Source organism: Sapajus apella, unplaced genomic scaffold (assembly GCF_009761245.1).
Source record: "Sapajus apella isolate SASKATOON/1434 unplaced genomic scaffold, GSC_monkey_1.0 scaffold184, whole genome shotgun sequence".
NCBI classification, from domain to species: Eukaryota; Metazoa; Chordata; class Mammalia; order Primates; family Cebidae; genus Sapajus; species Sapajus apella.
Window position 1 is genome coordinate 1137769 of NW_022437124.1, and position 20120 is coordinate 1157888.

The 20120-nt window shown below is 39.3% G+C and overlaps 1 protein-coding gene across 3 annotated transcripts in view; it reads left to right on the top strand.

Annotated features, from left to right (window-relative positions):
• The window catches only part of SCGN (secretagogin, EF-hand calcium binding protein), a 156009-nt gene that overhangs the window by 58334 nt on the left and 77555 nt on the right, over positions 1 to 20120 (top strand). Inside the window, exon 12 of one of the 3 annotated variants that reach the window (XR_004265512.1) lies at positions 2048 to 2085. The exons of the other annotated variants lie outside the window; for them this stretch is intronic. The gene's annotated coding sequence lies outside the window, so the exon portion shown is untranslated. Of the gene's footprint in view, positions 1 to 2047; positions 2086 to 20120 lie in introns of those variants that run through there. 3 annotated transcript variants of the gene reach the window in all.

Consider the following 20120-nt stretch of genomic DNA (forward strand, 5'->3'; position numbering starts at 1 on the left):
ACATTTATGTCATGTTGATTCTGGCAAAAATCAGAGATACCAAAAATATTCTTGAGTTTCATAAACTCTGTGAAGTTAGTTTCAACAGCAACCAGCAACATTCTATATGAATATAAAACTCCAACATTTCATAGATGTGTTTTATCTTGTCAAAAGCATAATGGTTTTAATTTTTAATAGTTATTGATATAACATATATTAGCTTATTAATATAATCAACACCATTAATATTTTTAATTAATATCTCAGTATGAACAAAATATTAATGTTGATTATTTGCTATTAAAATATTTTAAATATTTTTCAAAATAAGAAAATAGCTATACACATTTCAATGTTTTCTCATAAAATAATATTAAAACAAATTAATAGTGATTGCCATTTGCTCTTTCTAGTAATAAATACTGTCTTTATGGAAGTATAAATTTTGTTCTTGTGGAATATGAAGGACTACTTTAAAACATAGTATATAAAACCCACATGTTTTTTGTGGGTTTTCTTTTCTTTTTTTGAGACAGGGTCTCACTCTGCCACCCAAGTTGGTGTGCGATAGTACAATCAGGGGGCTCACTGCAGCCTCTACCTCCTGGGGTCAAGTGAAACTCCCACCTCAGCTTCCCAAGTAGCTTAGACTATAGATGCATGCCACCATGCCCAGCTAATATTAGAGATAGGGTTTCACTCTGTTGCCTAGGCTGGTCTTGAACTCCTGGTCTCAAGTGATCCTCCCATCTCGGTCTCCCAAACTGCTGGGATTACAGGCATAAGCCACCATGCCTGACCAAAACAAAGCATTCTTGAACAGTATTAGAAATTTTATTGAAGGAATTTTTCACAGTGCATTTTCACCTCACTGAGGTTGAAAATGTTCTTTCAGATGTTTTTCCATTTTGCTGTGAATTCGATTGTTGTTTCATTGGTGGCTTCATTATGTGGCTTTAAAAAAAAGTTTTGATTCCCTCCATAGCTCATAGTTCTCCAAATAGATATCTTTCTGGAAACTATATCTTTTAAGATATTTTGAATAATCAAAAAATATTTCATTTAGTAGGCAAAGCCTTTCAATGAAACCACGATAAACATGTCTGTACATACTTAGCCATATGACTAGGATGTTCTGAAACCAAAGTAAGATGGTCTTCCCATCTCCATTATTTCATTTAATTGTTTTATAATCTTATCATTTTCATCACATTTGATTTGGCTTTTTTTTTTTTTTTTGAGACGGGTTATCCCTCTGTTGCCCAGGCTGGGGTGCAGTGGCACAATCTCGGCTCACTACAACCTCCACCTCCCAGATTCAAGAGATTCTTCTGCCTCAGCCTCCCAAGTAGCTGAGATGACAGGCATGTGCCACAATGCCCGGCTAATTTTTTTTGTATTTTTAGTCGAGACAGGGTTTCACCATGTTGGCCAGGCTGGTCTTGAACTCCTGACCTTGTGATCCACCCACCTCAGTCTCCCAGAGTGCTGGGATTACAGGCATGAGCCACGGCACCCAGCCTGGTTTGGCCTTTTTAAAAATAACAGTTTAAAGTCCGTTTAAACAAATTATTTTATATTCTTAATTTACTTTAGAGTAATGATTTTATAAGAGGCAACTTAACACAACTGCAAAGTGAGATTTGTTATTTTTCTTTCTGTGGATTATTGATAAGCATAAGAAAACAAACCAACACCACACCAAGAGAGCGCTACAAAGTTAACTTACACTTCTCTTCCTCCAGAAGCTGAAGCCACATTCAAAATTAAATTCCAGAATGTATATCATTGATTCATGGTTATGAGAGGCCTCAGAAAAATACTCACTATATTTTATTAAGGGCCCTCTGATGAATCATAACCACTTCAGTTAAACAAATATATTCAATTATCATGGAATAATTTCTCAGGCAGGGGCCTACACAAATCATGTAATTTTTTTGTTACCAAGTCACAGCATAACTTCCTAGGGATTTTTTTCCCCTTTAACAAGGATTTGGAAAAGAATGACATTTTTTTTTTTTTTGATCCTTGTGTTGGATCAAAATCTCTTAAAGTGTGTGAGTGTGTGTGTGTGTGTGTGTGTGTGTGTGTGTGTGTGTGTGTGTTTCTGAGATGGAGTCTCGGACTGTTGCCCGGGTTGGAGTGTAATGGTGTGAACTTGGCTCACTGCAAACTCTGCCTCCTGGGTTCACGTGATTCTTTTGTCTCAGCCTCCTAAGTAGCTGGGATTATAGGCACACACAACCACATCCAGCTAATTTTTTGTATTTTCAGTAGAGATGGGGTTTCATTATGTTGTCCAGACTGGTCTCTAACTCCTGACCTCATGATCTGTGCACCTTGGCCTAACATATATTTCTGTATCTAGAATCTGGGTCCACAAATACAGTCATTCAAACATGACTGTCCAGTCAGCTGGGATTACTCTAATTTGGGCCTATGCCAAATTATTTTTTAGTAATGGAGTATCATTCCACTATACCATAATCTATTTAATGCAATAACCTGGGGTTGTGCACATAAGTTATTTCTGAATTCAGAATTATATAAATTATAGTAACTCTAAACATATTCCCATATTCTAAACTAAATTCCCTTTGAAGTGAATTGCTAGGTTGTATTAGGTACATATAATCATTTGATAGGTAAAAAGACATCTTATTTTCATTTGTACTTCTTTAATTACTAGTAAATTTGAACATGTGTTTTCATATGTGTACTGGCCATCTAAATAAGTTGTCTGTTCATGGTCTTCACCCATGTTCCATTTGAGTTGTTCATCTTTTGCTTATTGGCTTTTGCAAGTATTTATTTAGGGCAATTAGGTATAGTACAGATGAGATACTGTAACAAAAAGTTACGAAAATAGTGGCTTAAATAAAACAGGAGTTACCGTTTTCTCATGAAACAGTTTAGAGGTGAGGAGTCGAAGTTAGTAGGATGTCTCTGATGCAGATGGCCTTTTAGGGACTGGAGTTTCTTTATCTTGTTGCTCAACTATTTCCTAGGTTGCCATCCTTGTCTGCAGGGCTGAGGTAAGAATAAGACTGCCTGTACTCTAGCTCTTAAAGAAGCATGGAGAATATATGTGTGTGTAGAATTAGGAGCTTCTTGTGAGACCATATATATGGTTTTAAGGCCAGGACCCATACATGGCAAACTTTACTTATTTTCATCTACGTGAGAACTGTGATATAGCCATGTCATACCTAGGTACAAGGAGGCATGAGATTATATTCTCCAGCTGCATAGCTATTTAACCAACTATGGCTATCTGCTATGGAACAGATTGAGAATGGATTCGGGTGGACCACAGGTAGTCTCTACAAAATGGGTTTATTTTCACTTGTAAGTCCCTGAGATTTGGCTAAATCCTCACTTTCTCTGGGACATGTCCTATAATTTTTCTTCCCTATCAGAGTATACTGAGTTACTCCTTTTTCTGTGCTGCCATTTTACTTTATACCTACATCTACAATAGTAAAAATATAATGCTGTTATTTAATCATGTATTTTTCTTCTCCACTAGAATTACGAGCTTCCTGAGAGACCATGTTTTCCAATCTTATTCATGCATTTCTTCCACCTACCTCCTAGCAAAGTGTCTAGCATATATTAAGTATTCAATAAGTGACTTTGAATGAATAAAAGGATCGCTTTTTATGTAAAGCACTTTGCATTTTGAAAGTGCTTACATAAATATTATTTCCCTTGACCTATATAAGAACCCAAAGAAGTAGCCATTATTATCCTTAAGAGATATTAAGTGAATTATCTAAAATCAAATAGCTAGTATGATTTAATATCAAGTAGAGTTTTTGTGTCACTGCAATAAACACCAGTTTTTTTTCTTGAAAGAAAATAGATATCAATAGTATTCTTGTTGTTGTTGAGACAGGGTCTGGCTCTGTCACCCAGGCTGGAGAGCAGTGGCACTATCTCGACTCACTGCAACCTCCACCTCCCAGGATCAAGCAATCCCCCCACTTATGCCTCCTGAGTAGCTTGGACTGCAGACCGATACTACCACACTGGGCTACTTTTTGTATTTTTTGTGGAGACGGGGTTTTGCCATATTGCCCAGGCAAGCAATCTGCCCTCCTTGGTCCCCTGCAGTGCTGGGATTGCAGGCGTGAGCCTGGCTACAATAACAGCAGTTTGGGCTTTTATTTTTTTTCTTTTGAGACAGAGTCTAACTCTGTCTCCCAGGCTGGAGTGCAGTGGCGCAACCTCGGCCTCCTAGGCTCAAGTGATTCTTGTGCCTCAGCCTCCCGAGTAGCTGGGATTACAGGCATGCACCACCACACCTGGCTAGTTTTTACATTTTTGATAGAGACAGAGTTTCACCACATTGACCAGGCTTGTCTTCAACTCCTGACCGCAAGTGATCCACCTGCTTCAGCCTCTCAAAGTGCTGGGATTACAGGTGTGAGCTGCTGTGCGCAGCCAATAAACACCGATTTGATTAAGATGTTGCCCATAAGTGGCTTTCCACTTGTGGAAATAGGTCATGGCCACATAATCCTCCTGTACAACAATCAGAAAACTCAGAGAGCTATGAGAGCAACATAGACTAGATGAATTGGAATTGGAAAGAGCGTGGGAAGTCTCTCTGGAATAAGCTGATGATTATTACCTGCTGTTTTCTTCACGGAGCCATTTGCTGAATCTAAGCACTGAGGGAACATCAGGCTGAGCTATACAGTGGGACTCTGCAGGAGGAAAGAGAAAGTGCTGAGGCTTTGTGCAAGGCTGGTATCATAGCCTGGAAGTCTGGAGAGCTGCAAATGCGGTTAGCATTCCTGTGAAACATTAGTTGAATTCTGGGGATACCAGAAAGAAGCTGAGAGGCTGTGTTTGAAAAAAAGGTAGAATGAATCTATAATTCTGCATTCTTTAGGAGACAAAATCCTGCTAGAGAGAAAGGGCCTGTTTTGAGCACATAGCCGGATTCCACCTCAAGACAATCTGCTGCATCTGAAGCTCAGAATCTCCAAAGAGCAGAATAGAATGTGCTGTGCTTTCAGGACTCAGCAGACAAAGGCTTCTACACTCTCAGTCGAAAGCCTTGGAGGACCATGTCTAAGGCATAGGGGTGAACCAGAGCAGACCTAGCTGACTGCAATTACAATGTAGTCCCAATCCAGTTAAACTCCTGGGTGGATTGAGGTAATCAATCTCTCATCCTATCGACGGAAGAAAAGAGAAACTCACACTGGAAGAAGATACCACCTGGATTCTCTATTATTCTTTTATATGGATCCTCCAGAATACAAAATTGCTAGGTATGCAAAAACACAGGAAAATGTGACTTTAAAATCAAGAGAAAAACAGAAATAGAGGTAGATCCTTCATATTGGAGTTAGCAGACAATGATTTAAAAATAACCATGACTGATATGTCAAAAATGTATGTGAAAATTGATAAAAAAGAATAAGATGCATGTTAAAAGAAAATTGGGTCGGCCAGGCATGGCAGCTCACGCCTGTAATCCCAACACTTTGGGAGGCTGAGGTAGGTGAATCACCTTAAGTCAGGCTTTCAAGACCAGCCTGACCAACATGGAGAAACCCCATCTCTACTAAAAATACAAAATTAGCCAGGCGTGATGGCGGGTGCTGTAATTCCAGCCGCTCAGGAGGCTGAGAGAGGAAAATCACTTGAACCCAGGAGGTGGAGGTTGCAGGGAGGCAAAGGTTGCAGTGAGCCGAGATCACGCCATTGCACTCCAGCCTGGGCAACAAGAGTGAAACTCTGTCTCAAAAAAAAGAAAATTGGAATTCATAACAAAAGAACCAACTAGACATTCAAGAAGTGAAAAATACCATATCTGAAATTAAAAACTCATTGGATCAATTCACCAGCTATACTGTGCATGCACGTGGGAGGCCTAAAGAACATAGTGAAAAAGCAGGCAGAGACCAGAGAGAAATTTACTTTCAAAAAAGAGAATGACAGAGTGAGATCGGTGGGTTTTCTGGTTTTTGGCTGACTGTATTTATTCCCGAAGAATGTGCAGCTCAGGTAGTAGAAAGCTAAAGTCTTGCAGGCTTGAGGTGGAGAACAGAATCCAAAATTGCAAAGTCAGAACTGAGGGAAGAATCCCTAGAAGCAAGTAAGTCACAGAGAAGCAATAAAGTCCAAGTATATTCTCTGTCCAAATATTTGGTTGACTAATAAATTATGCAGGAAAAGAGGAAACCTCCCAAATGGCCAGGTTTTTTTTTTTTTCTTTAAAGTAGCAGCGGAAGACTATAGAAAAAGCAGATACTAGCAATTGAATAGTAGGGAAGACAAAGTTTGCACTTTGATTCCAAGTGAGTTAACTTCTAACTACCTAATACAACAAATGACTAATAATCTTCAGAACACAATAGATTCTAAAGCTACTATCTATAATGTCCAGTTTTCAACCAAAATTTACTAGACATCTGAAAAAACAAAGTGTGACCCACGTATAGGCAAAAAGGCAATCAATAGAAATGCACTGGAAGTGGACCCAGATGTTGAATTTAGCAAAAAAGACTTCAAAGCAGCTATTATTAAAATTGTCAAAAGAAAATATATTCTAAGAATTATAGAAAAATATGAGGGGTGGTAAACAGATAAGAAACCTCAAAAGAATAATGGAAACTATCAGAAAAGAACAAATTAAATACCAAAATAAAATAATAATTGATTAACACAAACCAAAGCATGAAAATAGGAACAAAAAATAACTGCGTAATCAATAAATAGCAGAATGACTGATCAAAATACAGCCATCGTGGCCAGATGCAGTGGCTTAGGCCTGTAATTCCAGCACTTTGGAGGGGTCGAGGCGGGTGGATCACCTGAAGTCAGGAGTTCCAGACCAGCCTGACCAATATGGTGAAACCCCATCTCTACTAAAAATACAAAAATTAGCCAGTCATTGTGCCATGTGTCTGTAATCCCAGCTACTCAGGAGGCTGAGACAGGAGAATTGCTTGAACCCGGGAGGTAGAGGTTGCAGTGAGGCAAGATCACACCACTGCACTCCAGCTTGGGTGATAGAGCAAGACTTTGTCTCAAAAAAGGTAATAATAAATAAATAAAAATTAAATACAATCATCTCAATAATTATATCTGTCTCAGGGGTCCCATAATCACCCACTAGTTGGGTGATTTACTGAAGGACTCACCAAAATTTAGCAGGAGTTAAACCGATGGCTGAAGTTTATCCTTAAAAAAGATACAGTGCAGGAATAGCAGGAAAAAGATACACCTAGCCAAAGGCTAGAGAGATCATGTGCAGGTTCCTGAATTCCCCTTTTCTGAGATTATCACACGAGTGTAATCCTCTCTCCAGCTTCAAACTGTAGAGATGTATACAAGATTGATTTCCACATTCAGGAAAGCCCATTTGGGGCTTGGAGTCCAACATTCTTGAAGAGAGCTTGCTGCATTCACACATAACCGCCACGTCAGTAGCCACGTGCAGACCCCAAACCAGGTACCCGGTGCACATCATGAATCTTCATGTCTGCTTTAAATCTGCTGACTGCCTGGTTTATCTGGACCTACTGGATTGGGTGTATAGAATGACATCATTACCTAGTACTAGGTAAACATTACAGTACTTTAGTTCTTAGCATTAGACCAAGAGTCAGTTATAGCTACAGAAATAAGCAAGAAGTGAATAAAAATATCTGCTGTGTTAACTTTCTCTGTAGCAATAAGTGTTTGTTTTAGTTTAGTTTCTTTGTGTGTGTGTGTGAGACAGGGTCCCACTGTGGCTCAGGCTGGAGTGCAGTGATGTGGTCTTGGCTCACTGCAACCTCTGCTTGCCAGGCTCAGGTGATTCTCCCATCTCAGCTTCTGGGTAGCTAGGATTACAGGCGTATGCTATGTTGCCCAGCTAATATTTGTATTTCTAGTAGAGATGGAGTTTCACCATGTTGCCCATATTGGTCTCAAACTCCTGGATTCAAGTGATCTGCCTGCCTCAGCCTCCCAGTGTGCTGGGATTGCAGGCATAAGCCACCATGCCTGACCTTTACTGCATTAAATGAAAATGTACTAAACAACCAAAAGGCAGAGATTATTGTAAGACTGGATTAAACAAAATCAAGAACGCATTATAAGGTGTCTACAAGAGACGTGTTTTAAATGCAAAGATGCACATAGATTAAACGTAAAAGGATAGCATGGAAAACTGGAGAAAGCTGGAATGATTTTATTAGTATTAGGAAAAATAGATTTCAATACAAGAAGTGTTACTAGAGACAAAGACCAATGCTTCATACCAATATAAAGGTCAAATACATCAATAAAATGAAGCAGTTATAAATGTGTATGTGCCTAATAACAGAGCTTCAAAATGTGTGAAGCAAATATCTGACAGAACTAAAGACAGAAATAGACAAATCCACAACCATTGTTGGAAATTTAAACATATCTCTCAATAATGGATAGAACAACTAAGCAACAAATCAGGAACAATGAATGAAACTAAAAGATATCATCTTTTCATACACTCCCTTAGTCTCTTCCTAAACCAGGAAGTTCTTACAAGGCATTGTTTCTGGAGGCCAGAACCATTTGGTTCCTTCCATGCTTCCAAGACCATATCCACAGCTGAGATCCTGCACTGGTTTTATTTTTAGTGGCAAGTAACCAAAAGCTTAATTCAAACTTCCTTATAAAACAGAGGGAATTTATTCCTTTAGTTATGGATCAATCAGCGTTAAATTTCTCTTTAATTTTCCCTCTTATGTGTTGGATTTATTCTTTTTGTTTTTTTGAGACAGAGTCTAGCTTTGTCATCCAGGCAACCTCCGCCTCTGGGGGTCAAGCGATTCTCCTGCCTCAGCCTCCCGAGTAGCTGGGATTACAGGTGTGTACCACCATGCCTGGATAATTTTTCTATTTTTAGTAGAGACAGGGTTTTCCCATGTTGACCAGGCTGGTCTCAAACTCCTGACCTCAGGTGACTTCCCTGCCTCAGCCTTCCAAAGTGCTGGGATTACAGGTGTGAGCCACTGGACCTGCCCAATTTATTCTCTTTTTTTTTTTTTTTTGAGACAAGATCTCACTCTGTCACCCAGACTGGAGTGCAGTGGTTTGATCTTGGCTCCCTACAACCTCCATCTCCCAGGTTCAAGTGATTCTCATGCTCAGCCTCCTGAGCAGCTGGCACTGCAGGCATGCACCACCACGTCTGGCTAATTTTCTGTATTTTTAGTAGAGAAGGATTTTGCCATGTTGGCCAGGCTTGTCTTGAACTCCTGGCCTTTAGTGATCTGCCTGCTTTGGCCTCCCAAAGTGTTGAAATTACAGGCGTGTGTCACAGCGCCCGGTAATTCTTCAAAAAAAAAATTTTTTTTTGTATTGTATGATCAGAGAAAATGTGTTGGCTTCGTTCTGAGGTGAACATCCTATATGGTGGCAAAGTGAGGACAGCAGTTCAAGCTTCACATCCACATCCCACACTGTGCAGAAAGAAAGAAACATATGTTCCAGAATTGTCAGCAAAAATCCTAAAATTCACACTTGACTTAGACCACAGACCCAGGACTGATCTACTCACTACAGTAAGGGCAATACGATACTTTCTTTTGTTTTAAGATACTGTCATTTGTTTTATCCCTGAAATAATGGGATTGTTGGGGGTAGAGTAACAATAAATTTCCAGTAAAAGTGGAGACTGTTGGGAAAGGTTAAATGGGAGACGGACACCAGAGAGTTAACCAATAGGTGAACAGCAGGTGAATATTATCGTGTTGAACATGGTCTCTCTCTTTTTCTTTTGCGCGTGTGCCCACACACGCAAACACATAGGCATACATACACACACACACACACACACACACACACACACACACAGAGCAACCAGCAGTAGCTAACCAAACAAATGAAACATAAATCATTTACAGAGTATGTTAGAGCAATGTACTCATATAGAAAACAGGAATTTTGTTAAATTACAAAACTGTAGTTTGATAAACTCGAGAGGGTAAATAATATATAATATTGTGATAGTTTTATCTTTCTTGTAGAAAGTTATGTATGCAAAAAGAACACTGACTTTCTCTTGCACTTTAAGTCTTTAGCATTTGGAAAATTTCCTTTTATTCTCAAGTATAGCCACATTACATCAGATTTTATACGAAGACTTAATTTTGAATTCCAGCACTTTGGGAGTCCAAGGTGGATGGATCGCTTGAGGTCAGGAGTTTGAGACCAGCCTGGCCAACATGGTGAAACCCCAGCTCTACTAAAAATAGAAAAGTTAGTCAGGTGTGGTGACACATGCCTATAATCCCAGCTCCTCAGGAGATTGATTTAGGAGGATCCCTTGAACCGCGGATGCAGTTTTGCAGTGAGCTGGGATTGTGCCACTGCATTCCAGCCTGGATGACAGAGTGAGACCCTGTCATAAAAAAATAAAATAAATGTTCTAAGAATGTTGCATGCTCATGACTGCATAAACATTACTGAACTTGGCATTCTGGTCTTGTCTTCTTCATTGTTAGATTAATGTTCATGAGGAAAAATTTCCATAATTACATAAATAAAGGGTCAGACACCCTCTGTGAATATAAAAGGAAAATTAAGGCATAAAGAAAGTATGTGGTAAAGAGGAAAGGTCCTGGTTGAGCAATGGGTGATAAGTTCAAGTTAAAGCTCATTGAATATACAAGTTGGAATGACTGAGCTCCAAAGGATCTCAAAAAGTCATCTGGTCCAGGCTGCCTTCTAAGCAACAACACACTTTAAAATTATTCAAAACTAATAGCTAATTGTATTCTGTGGATCACTTCTTTGGCTTTTAAAAAATTGATCAAACAGTAGGGATAAAGAAAAGAATAATTAATTCTTAATTCAAAGCTTATTGTATTTTATGGTTCTGAAATATTTTGAAAAGCTTTTAAAATGTCAAATCCCTGCCAGATAGAAAGCACATATTCTAAAATAAATATTTTACTGTTTTCTCTGCCAGTGTAATATGAGACAATACTTTATTACTAGGAAAGCTAAGGGAGGTCCTTGGAACCAGCATCAAAGTAATAATCCTGTTTCTCTGAGACTTGGCAGACAGTTTGTTCTTTAGTTTTCCTAGAGATTGTTAAGCAGGTAATTCAACCAAAACACTAAGAATTCAAATTAATTATATTTATCAATAACTGTCACATACTTTGGGAAAGTATATTACTCTTCTGTGCATCCTATTGATTGGTTAACATAATTTTGCACAACACTATTTGCTCCAGCAACTCAATTTCTACTACTAATCGTTTATTCTGAAGAAGTAATCAGAGATGCAAGCAAAGATTTATATACTGCTGTTTATTAAATCATCATTTCTGACCAGGCATGGTGACCCATGCCTGTAATCCCAGCACTTTTGGAGGCCAAGGTGGGTGGATTGCTTGAGCCCAAGAGTTTGAGACCACCCTAGGCACATGGTGAAATCCTTTCTCTACTAAAAATATTTAAAAATTTTATCTGGGGATGGCGGCATGCGCCTGTAGTCCCAACTACTTGGGAGGCTAAGAGAGGAGGATTGCTTGAGCCTGGGAGGTGAAGGTTGCAGTGAGCCAAGATCACACCACTGCACTCCAGCCTGAGTGATGGAGCAAGGCCCTGTCTCCATCACTCAGGCTGAAATATAAAATAAAATAACCCAAGAAGAGCCCACATTATTTGTAATATCCAAAATTAGAAACCACTTAAATAACTGACAATAGAAAATTGGTTAAATAAATTCTGGTGCGTGTCTATACAACAAAATACTACATAGCCATTAAAATTATGGTATCAAATATCCAAGGTGATGGGAAAGTGTGATGTGTCATTGTGAAAAAATTCAAAACATTAACAGTATGTATAGCATGATCCCATTTCTGAAAACAAACATGATTGAAAGGAAATATACCAAAATCTCAGATAAAGAGTTAAACCTGGGTGGCAGAGGTTTAATTTAATTTAAAAATGCAATATATAATTGCATTTTCCTCTTTCTCCTGTATCATATTTATTAAGTGATTATATGTCACTTTGATAGAAAAAAATCTATATGTTTAATGCTGTATCTTTTAGCTTTAGGAAGCACAGGGTCAAAATAGTCACTATATATTTTGAAGGATGTACATACACACATGTATTTACATTTCTTTCTCAGTCTACACATAAGTAGACTGGGCCACCATTACTGTAAATTGTTATATACATTATTTTGAAGTAGTTATATGTGCTGGTACTTTTATTTCTAATTATTATTTCAAATATTTTTTTCACTGTATAAGGCTTTTCATTTTTCAGTAGTGCTTTGAGAGTCTTTCACAATGTTTTTCTATTAGACATGGTGTTGATACAGGTATCAATTCATTCTGAGAGAGAAATACTTTCTACCCAGCTTCTCTTCCATAACATTATAGGCCTCCTTGGCAAGATTCGTCAATTCCTTACTATGACTTGAACTCAAAGATCATTTTAAGAAATTTCATTTTTAAAAAGTCTTTACCCTGGATATGATATATTGTGCTGATTCCAATAAACAGAGCTTTCTTTTTACAAGGCCATGTGTCAGTGAAAATGAATATTCTGCTTGACAGTGGAATTTTCAGTGAAGGCTTCCTCTTGTAAATTGAAAGCATATACTTGTACACTAAGAGCACAGAATTCCAGTGCACTCACCTCACTCCACCGTAAGTAGACCAGGTGAGATCGTGAAGAACGTTTTAGCTGTCCTAAAAAGCTATAAATACGTTTACTTATGTTCCAAATTGTCTCAAAGATATTTTAATTGATTCGTGCCTTCCTTCTTTCCTTCTTGAGTAATTCAGTTCAAAGTCATTAAGAAGGGAAGAGTGAGGTAGGTCCTGGGCAGGAGTGGCAGCAGCCCAGTATAAGGAATTGCAGCTCCAGTGGAGTGAGCAGGGTATCTGTGCCTGGGCTTGGGGATAGCAGTAGCAACCCAGTATTGGGTTTTCAAGCTAAAGAAGGGTAAGAAGAGCACCCACATGGGGGGCAGTAACAAGGGAGTCACACAGGATGTCAGAAACCAAACGGGGTGAGCAGGTCACCCTCACCCACGTGAGACTGAGGGATTGTGGTGGCAGTACCAATGTGATATTAGTTGTTTATAGGCAATGGGGCGGAGGGAAATTAGCCAGTAAGTGAATGTACTGAGGATCATGAGAGCCTGATTTCTCACTGCCAGAGAAGAAAATTATAAATATGAAAAGAGAGAAAACTAGAATGAACCTGTGTTGTTAAAAATTCGAACTAGAGGTATCAGTGTAAACTCATGATTTTAAAATATATTTGTATATGTAGATATAGAAATAAAGATGTCAATATATATGTATGTATATAGTCTAGCCCTCTACATCCATGGGTTCTGTGTCTGTGGATCAAAGATATTTTGAAGAAATGGATGTTTGCAACTGCACTGAATACATACAGATTCTTTTCTTTGTCATTATTCCCCAAACAGTACAGTATAACTTACAACTATTTACAAAGCATTCACACTGTGTACTAGTTTGTTCTCACACTGCTATAAGGAAATACTTGAGACCAGGTAATCTATAATGAAAAGAGGTTTAACTGGGTCCCGATTCCATAAGGTCATGGTTCTGCACAGGCATGGTGACATCAGCTTTTGGGAGACCTCAGGAAACTTACAATCATGGTGGAAGGCAAAGGAAGAGGAAATGCTTCACGTGACCAGAATAGGAGGAAGAGACAGTGAGGGAAGTACACACTACACACTTTAAACAAACAGATCTCATGATACTTCACTTAGTCACTATCATGGGAACAGCACTGAGGGGCTTGTGCCAAGCCATTCACAAAGGATCACCCCCATGATCAAGTGAGGATTACAATTTGACATGAGATTTGATGAGGACATAGAACCAAACCTTATCACACCATATTAGGTGGTGTTGTTGTTTTGTGAGATGGAGTTTCGCTCTGTCACCAGGCTGTAGTGCAGTGGCAAGATCTCAGCTCACTGAGATCTCTGCCTTCTGGGTTCAAGAGATTCAGCTTCCCGAGTAGCTGGGACCTCAGGCGTGCACCACCACACCTGGCTAATTTTTTGTATTTCAGTAGAGACAGGGTTTCACCACATTGGCCAGGATGGTCTCAATGTCCTGACTTTGTGATCCATCCACCTTGGCCTCCAAAAGTGCTGAGATTACAGGTGTGAGGCACCATGCCCAGCCCATAGTAAGTATTATAAGTAATCTAGGGTATACAGGAGGATGTGTGTAGGTTATATGCAGGTTATATGCAAATACTGTACCATTTTATATAAGAAATCTCAGAATCCACAAGTTTTGGTATCTGTGGGTGGGTCCTGGAACCAATGCCCCACAGATAGGGCTGACTCTATATGTAGATACATACATATATTCCTCATCTCTGTCCACCGAAAGGGCCTATGAGCAGCATCAACACTCCAATAGCCATGAGCACACCCAGTGCCCAGATATAGGTATTTAAATACCACACTCTACTAAAATGAACCAGGGCTTCCTAGAGAATGGCTGATCCCAAGACAGTTACAGGGAAAATACAAGATGATCTTGGAACATCTTGTACTTTCAGAATGATGGGGTCAAGTCAAAAGGATATGGGAGTGAGTTAGCTTTACTGGGGTTTTCACTGGTGAAATCTGGGACAATTTGAGTTTCAAAATAAATAATGACAGTAACAAATTATATCCCATTGAATAAACTAGTAATGCACAAGTCCATACTAATATAAATCAGTACATGGGGAGAAGAAAAGGTTCCTCCTGCAGTAGAATTCCAACTAATAAATAGAAGGAATGTTGGAATTAGGAAGTCACCATTTGGCAACCATCAAAGTAGTAATTGAGCCAAGAAATATCAATGGATGCTAAAACCAGTAGGCAAAACCTTGGTATCTACATAGTCTCAGCACATGTATTCCGCCATTGAGAATGAATTCCTGGGGCCCACTGTGGCTAACAATGAAAGTGTATTTATGTGTGCCTACAGTGTTACTGGTTGGTCACCAACATCTCAGTGGCCTCTGACTCAGGGTTTATGGTCCACAGTGTAAGCACTGGTAATTTCCACTAAGAGACCATGTACAGTATTGAACAATTAAATGTATTATATATTCCAGATTTTAGGGTCTTTGCCTAAATTAAGGGTTTCCGGATATCCTGGCTGGTTCTTCAGGATGGGGTGACAACCCCTCAGCAGGTCATAAAGACTCAGTAGACAGAGAAGTCCCCACAGAGGGGTGTGTCCCTCCAGTGATCCTCAGTAATATGCTAAGGCAGCACTGTCCAATAGAAATACAATGCTGTCCATAAATGCAAGCCACATTTATAATATGAAATTTCCTAGTAGGCAAAAAAGCAAAAGACATAAGATAAATTTAATAGTGCATTTTATTTAACCCAGTTGTATCTAAAGTATCATTTCAACACATAGTTAATGTGAAAATTACTGATGAAATATTTATATTCCTTTGTTATAAAATGTATTCAAACTCTAGTGATATTTTGTATTTAGAGCACATCTCAGTTCCAAGTAGCCACATTTTAGGTGCTGGGGAGCCATGTGTGAGCAGTGGCTACCTTATTGAACTGTATAGCTCTAGGGTCTCCAGAGTCTGTTCACAGTAGCAAACGGGTTCTTGGCACCTCTTTCCTGGGGAGTGTCAGTATTTTCTGTGCATCCTCATGTAAGTGAGGGCTAAGAGAAGGCTTCCCTCATGGTCTTTCATAAGCTCCTTAAAGCAGGGATTCCTTCCCTAGGGCTTCAGGGACACATTCACTGGCGGCTCTCAGAGCTTAAGGAAACACATCAGAAACACTGTCTAGGATTGGGAGGAAGTAGTTATAGCCCATCCTCATGGGTGAGACAGAGCATCTGTTATGTGAATTGGGTTTGGGCAAAGCCATGAGATTAGCGAAAGGAATTCTGGTAAAATAGCAGTAGCAAAATACATACTTTCATGATAGAAAAACAAAAAACAGATTAATGTGGCATGGAAGAGAGAGTCTGGTAGCTTCGGGAACACAGCTGGATCAGGTTCCAAGGGATGAGGTAGGCCCAGCAAAATGTAGCTGCTCAGGAACATCTGGAACAGAAATGTTTAATCTGGGGTTCACGTTCTCTTAGAAGGGCCAGAAATGGGCTTCAGGGGCCTACGGATCTCCTGAAACTATAAGCAATATGTTGTGTTACATGCATATTAGGGGGTGATAGATTCTCAAAGGAGAGCATTACCCGCAAATGACTGAGAATTCCATCTTATGGATTATGGGACCCCTATCAACTTCAATAGGGACGGCACCAGGTTCACAAGGCTGAAGAAGAGACCGGAGCCAGCAGATGAAACAGAGGGTTCATTTGGGAACTTACAGGGCAGTCCAGTGGCAGTGGGTCGGACAGAAGAACCACCACCACTTAAAAAACGCATGCTGTTTGTACAGCATTTTCCCCTAACACTCTTTCCCTCAGCCTCACCTCCCTCCACACAGCCTCCACATGGCAACCCTCATGTCTTAGGTGAAGCTATGCTGTCCAGTACATCTGCCATACAGAGTATGCTTAAGTTAAATTACTGCTCTCAGGTGCATCTAGCATACATAGGGCCACCAGGTAGAGAGTTAAAATGAGAATTGTCACCCAGGTGTGGTGGCTTATGCTTATAATCCCAACACTTTGGGAGGCTGTAAGTGGGAGGATGACTTGGGTCTAGGAGTTTAAGGCCAGCTATGCAACATGGTGAAACCCCTGTCTCTATTAAATAAAAAAATTTTTTTTAAACAGTGAGAAATGTTCAAACCCAGGAGATACCTTGGGCCTCTGAATCGAATCTCACTTTTCAGTGGAAAAAACACGAAATACAGAGATGTCGAGTTACTGGGCTAAGAAAGCAAGGCCTTTCAATGACTATGTATTGACTGACATGCAGAAATATTTAGGGATGCCAAAGGACCTCTAACACTCAAGGAAAAATTAGGCATTCTGGACCACAGAAAAACCCACTTAAAGAATTTTTGAAATTTTTGATCATCCCAACAGAATGCGATCTTTCCCGCTTTGCTCTGCAGGAGCACCGGATTTGTGTCACACAGAGAGCACTACATTAATCACACTCAGAGTTTCTCACTCTTGGCACTGCTGACGTTTCAGGTGTAATAATTCTTTGTTGTTGCGGGGACTGTTCTGTGCATATTTAGCAGCATCCGTGGTCTCTGCCCACTAGATGCCAGTAGCAACATTTCCATCAGAGTTGTGACAATGGTAATTGCCTTTAGACACTGCCAAATGGGGGAGAAGGGGAGATGAAATCAATCCTGGTTAAGATCCACTGCCTTGAGACATAACAAAAAAAATCAAATTTCAGGCCAATATCCCTGATGAACATTAATGTGAAAATCCTCAATAAAATGCTGGCAAACTGAACCCAGAAGCCTATCAAAAATCTTATCCACCACGATCAAGCCGGCTTCATCCCTAAGATGCAAGGCTGGTTCAACATACGCAAATCCATAAATGTAATACATCACATAAACAGAACGAATGACAAAAACCACATGATTATCTCAAAAGATGCAGAAAAGGCCTTCAATAAAATTCAACACCCCTTCATGCTAAAAACTCATAATAAACTAGGTATTGATGGAACGTATCTCAAATTAAGAACTATTAATGACAAACCCACAGCCAATATCATACTGAATGGGCAAAAGCTGGAAGCATTCCCTTTGAAAACCAGCACACGACAAGGATGCCCTCTCTTACCACTCCTATTCAACACAGTATTGGAAGTTCTGGCCACAGCAAACAGGCAAGAGAAAGAAATAAAGGGTATTCAAATAGGAAGAGAGGAAATCACATTGTCTCTGTTTGCAGATGACATGGTTGTATACAGAAAACTTCATCGTCTCAGCCCACAATCTCCTTAAGCTGATAAGCAACTTCAGCAAAACCTCAGGATACAAAATCAGTGTGTAGAAATCACAAGCATTCCTATACATCAGTAATAGACAAACCGAGAGCCAAATCATGAGTGAACTCTCATTCACAATTGCTACAGAAAGAATTCAATACCTAGGAATACAACTTACAAGGGATGTGAAGGACCTCTTCAAAAAGAACTACAAACCACTGCTCAAGGAAAGAAGAGACAACACAAACAAGTGGAAAAACATTCCATGCTGATGGTTAGGAAGAATCAATATAGTGAAAATGGCCGTACTGCCCAAAGTAATTTATAGATTCAATGCTATCCGCAACAAGCTACCATTGATTTTCTTCACAGAATTAGAAGAAAGCTATTTTAAATTTCATATGGAACTATAAAAGAGCCCGTATAACCAAGACAATCCTAAGCAAATAGAACAAAGCTGGAGGTATCATGCTACCTGACTTCAAACTATACTACGATGATACAGTAACCAAAACAGCATGGTACTGGTACCAAATCAGATACATACACCAGTGGAACAGAACAGAGACCTCAGAAATAACACCACACATCTACAACCATCTGATCTTTGACAAACCTGACAAAAACAAGCAATGGGGAAAGGATTCCCTATTTAATAAATTATGTTGGGAAAAAGGGCTAGCCATATGCAGAAAACAGAAACTGGACCCCTTCCCTACATCTTATACAAAAATTAACTCAAGTGGATTAAAGACTTTAATGTAAGACCTAAAACCATAAAAATCCTAGAAGAAAACCTAAGCAATACTATTCAGGACATAGGCATGGGCAAAGACTTCATGACTGAAACACCAAAAGCAATGACAACAAAAGCCAAAATTGACAAATGGAACCTAATTAAACTAAAGAGCTCTGCACAGCCGAAGAAAATGTCATCAGACTTAACGGGCAACCTACAAAATGGGAGAAAATTTTTGCAATCTATCCATCTGACAAAGGGCTAATATCCAGAATCTACAAAGAGCTTAAACAAATTTACAAGAAAAAAAAAAAAACCAGCAAAAACTGGATGAAGGATATGAACAGACACTTCTCAAAAGGAGACATATATGCAGCCAACAAACATATGAAAAAAGCTCATCATCACTGGTCATTAGAGAAATACAATCAAAACCACAGTGAGATACCATCTCATGCTAGTTAGAATGAGTCATTAAACAGTCAGGAAACAACAGATGCTGGAGAGGATGTGGAGAAATAGGAATGCTTTTACAGTGTTTCTGGGAGTGTAAATTACTGCAAACATTGCGGACAACATTGTGATGATTCCTCAAGGATGTAGAGCTAGAAATACTATTTGACCCAACAATCCCGTTACTGGGTATATACTGAAAGGATTATAAATCACTCTATTATAAAGACACATGCACATGTTTGTTTACTGCACCACTCTTCACAATCGCAAAAACTCGGAAGCAACCCAAATGTCCATCAATGATAGACTGCATAAAGAAAATGTGGCACATATACACCTTGGAATACTATGTAGACATAAAAAAGGATGAGTTCACGTCCTTTGCAGGGACATGGATGAAGTTGGAAACCATCATTCTCAGCAAACTAACACAAGAATGGAAAACCAAACATCTCCTGTTTTCACTCGTAAGTGGGAGTTGAACGATGAGAACACAGGGACACAGGGAGGGGAACATCGCACTCCAGGGCTTGTCAAGGGGTGGGGGCTGGGGGAGGGATAGCATTAGGAGAAATACCTAAGGTAGATGACGAGTTGATGGGTGCAGCAAACCACCATGGCACGTGTATACATATGTAACAAACCTGCACGTTCTGCACATATATATCAGAACTTAAAGTATAAAAAAAGGAGGATCCACTGCCTTATACCAAAGCTCTATTAACATATGTCAGAATCCTATATTGAATTTTGCATTGACACAGGTTGTGCCTCACACAACTTGAAGCAGTCACAGCATGTTTAATAAACTGGATAAATAAATGTTCAGTTTTTGTGTTCATATATTCTGCATGCCACATAAGCTGTTTCCAAATAAACAACGGGTTAACGGTTTCTAAAGAGAAGAAACTAAAAAAGGAAACATTTCATTCCACTTGCTCTTTTAGCTCCTGAGTTCTGCATCAGAAACAAGTTGAGCCTTGTATTTTCTTTTTTGAGCAGTAAAATATAGGTCGTCAGCTTC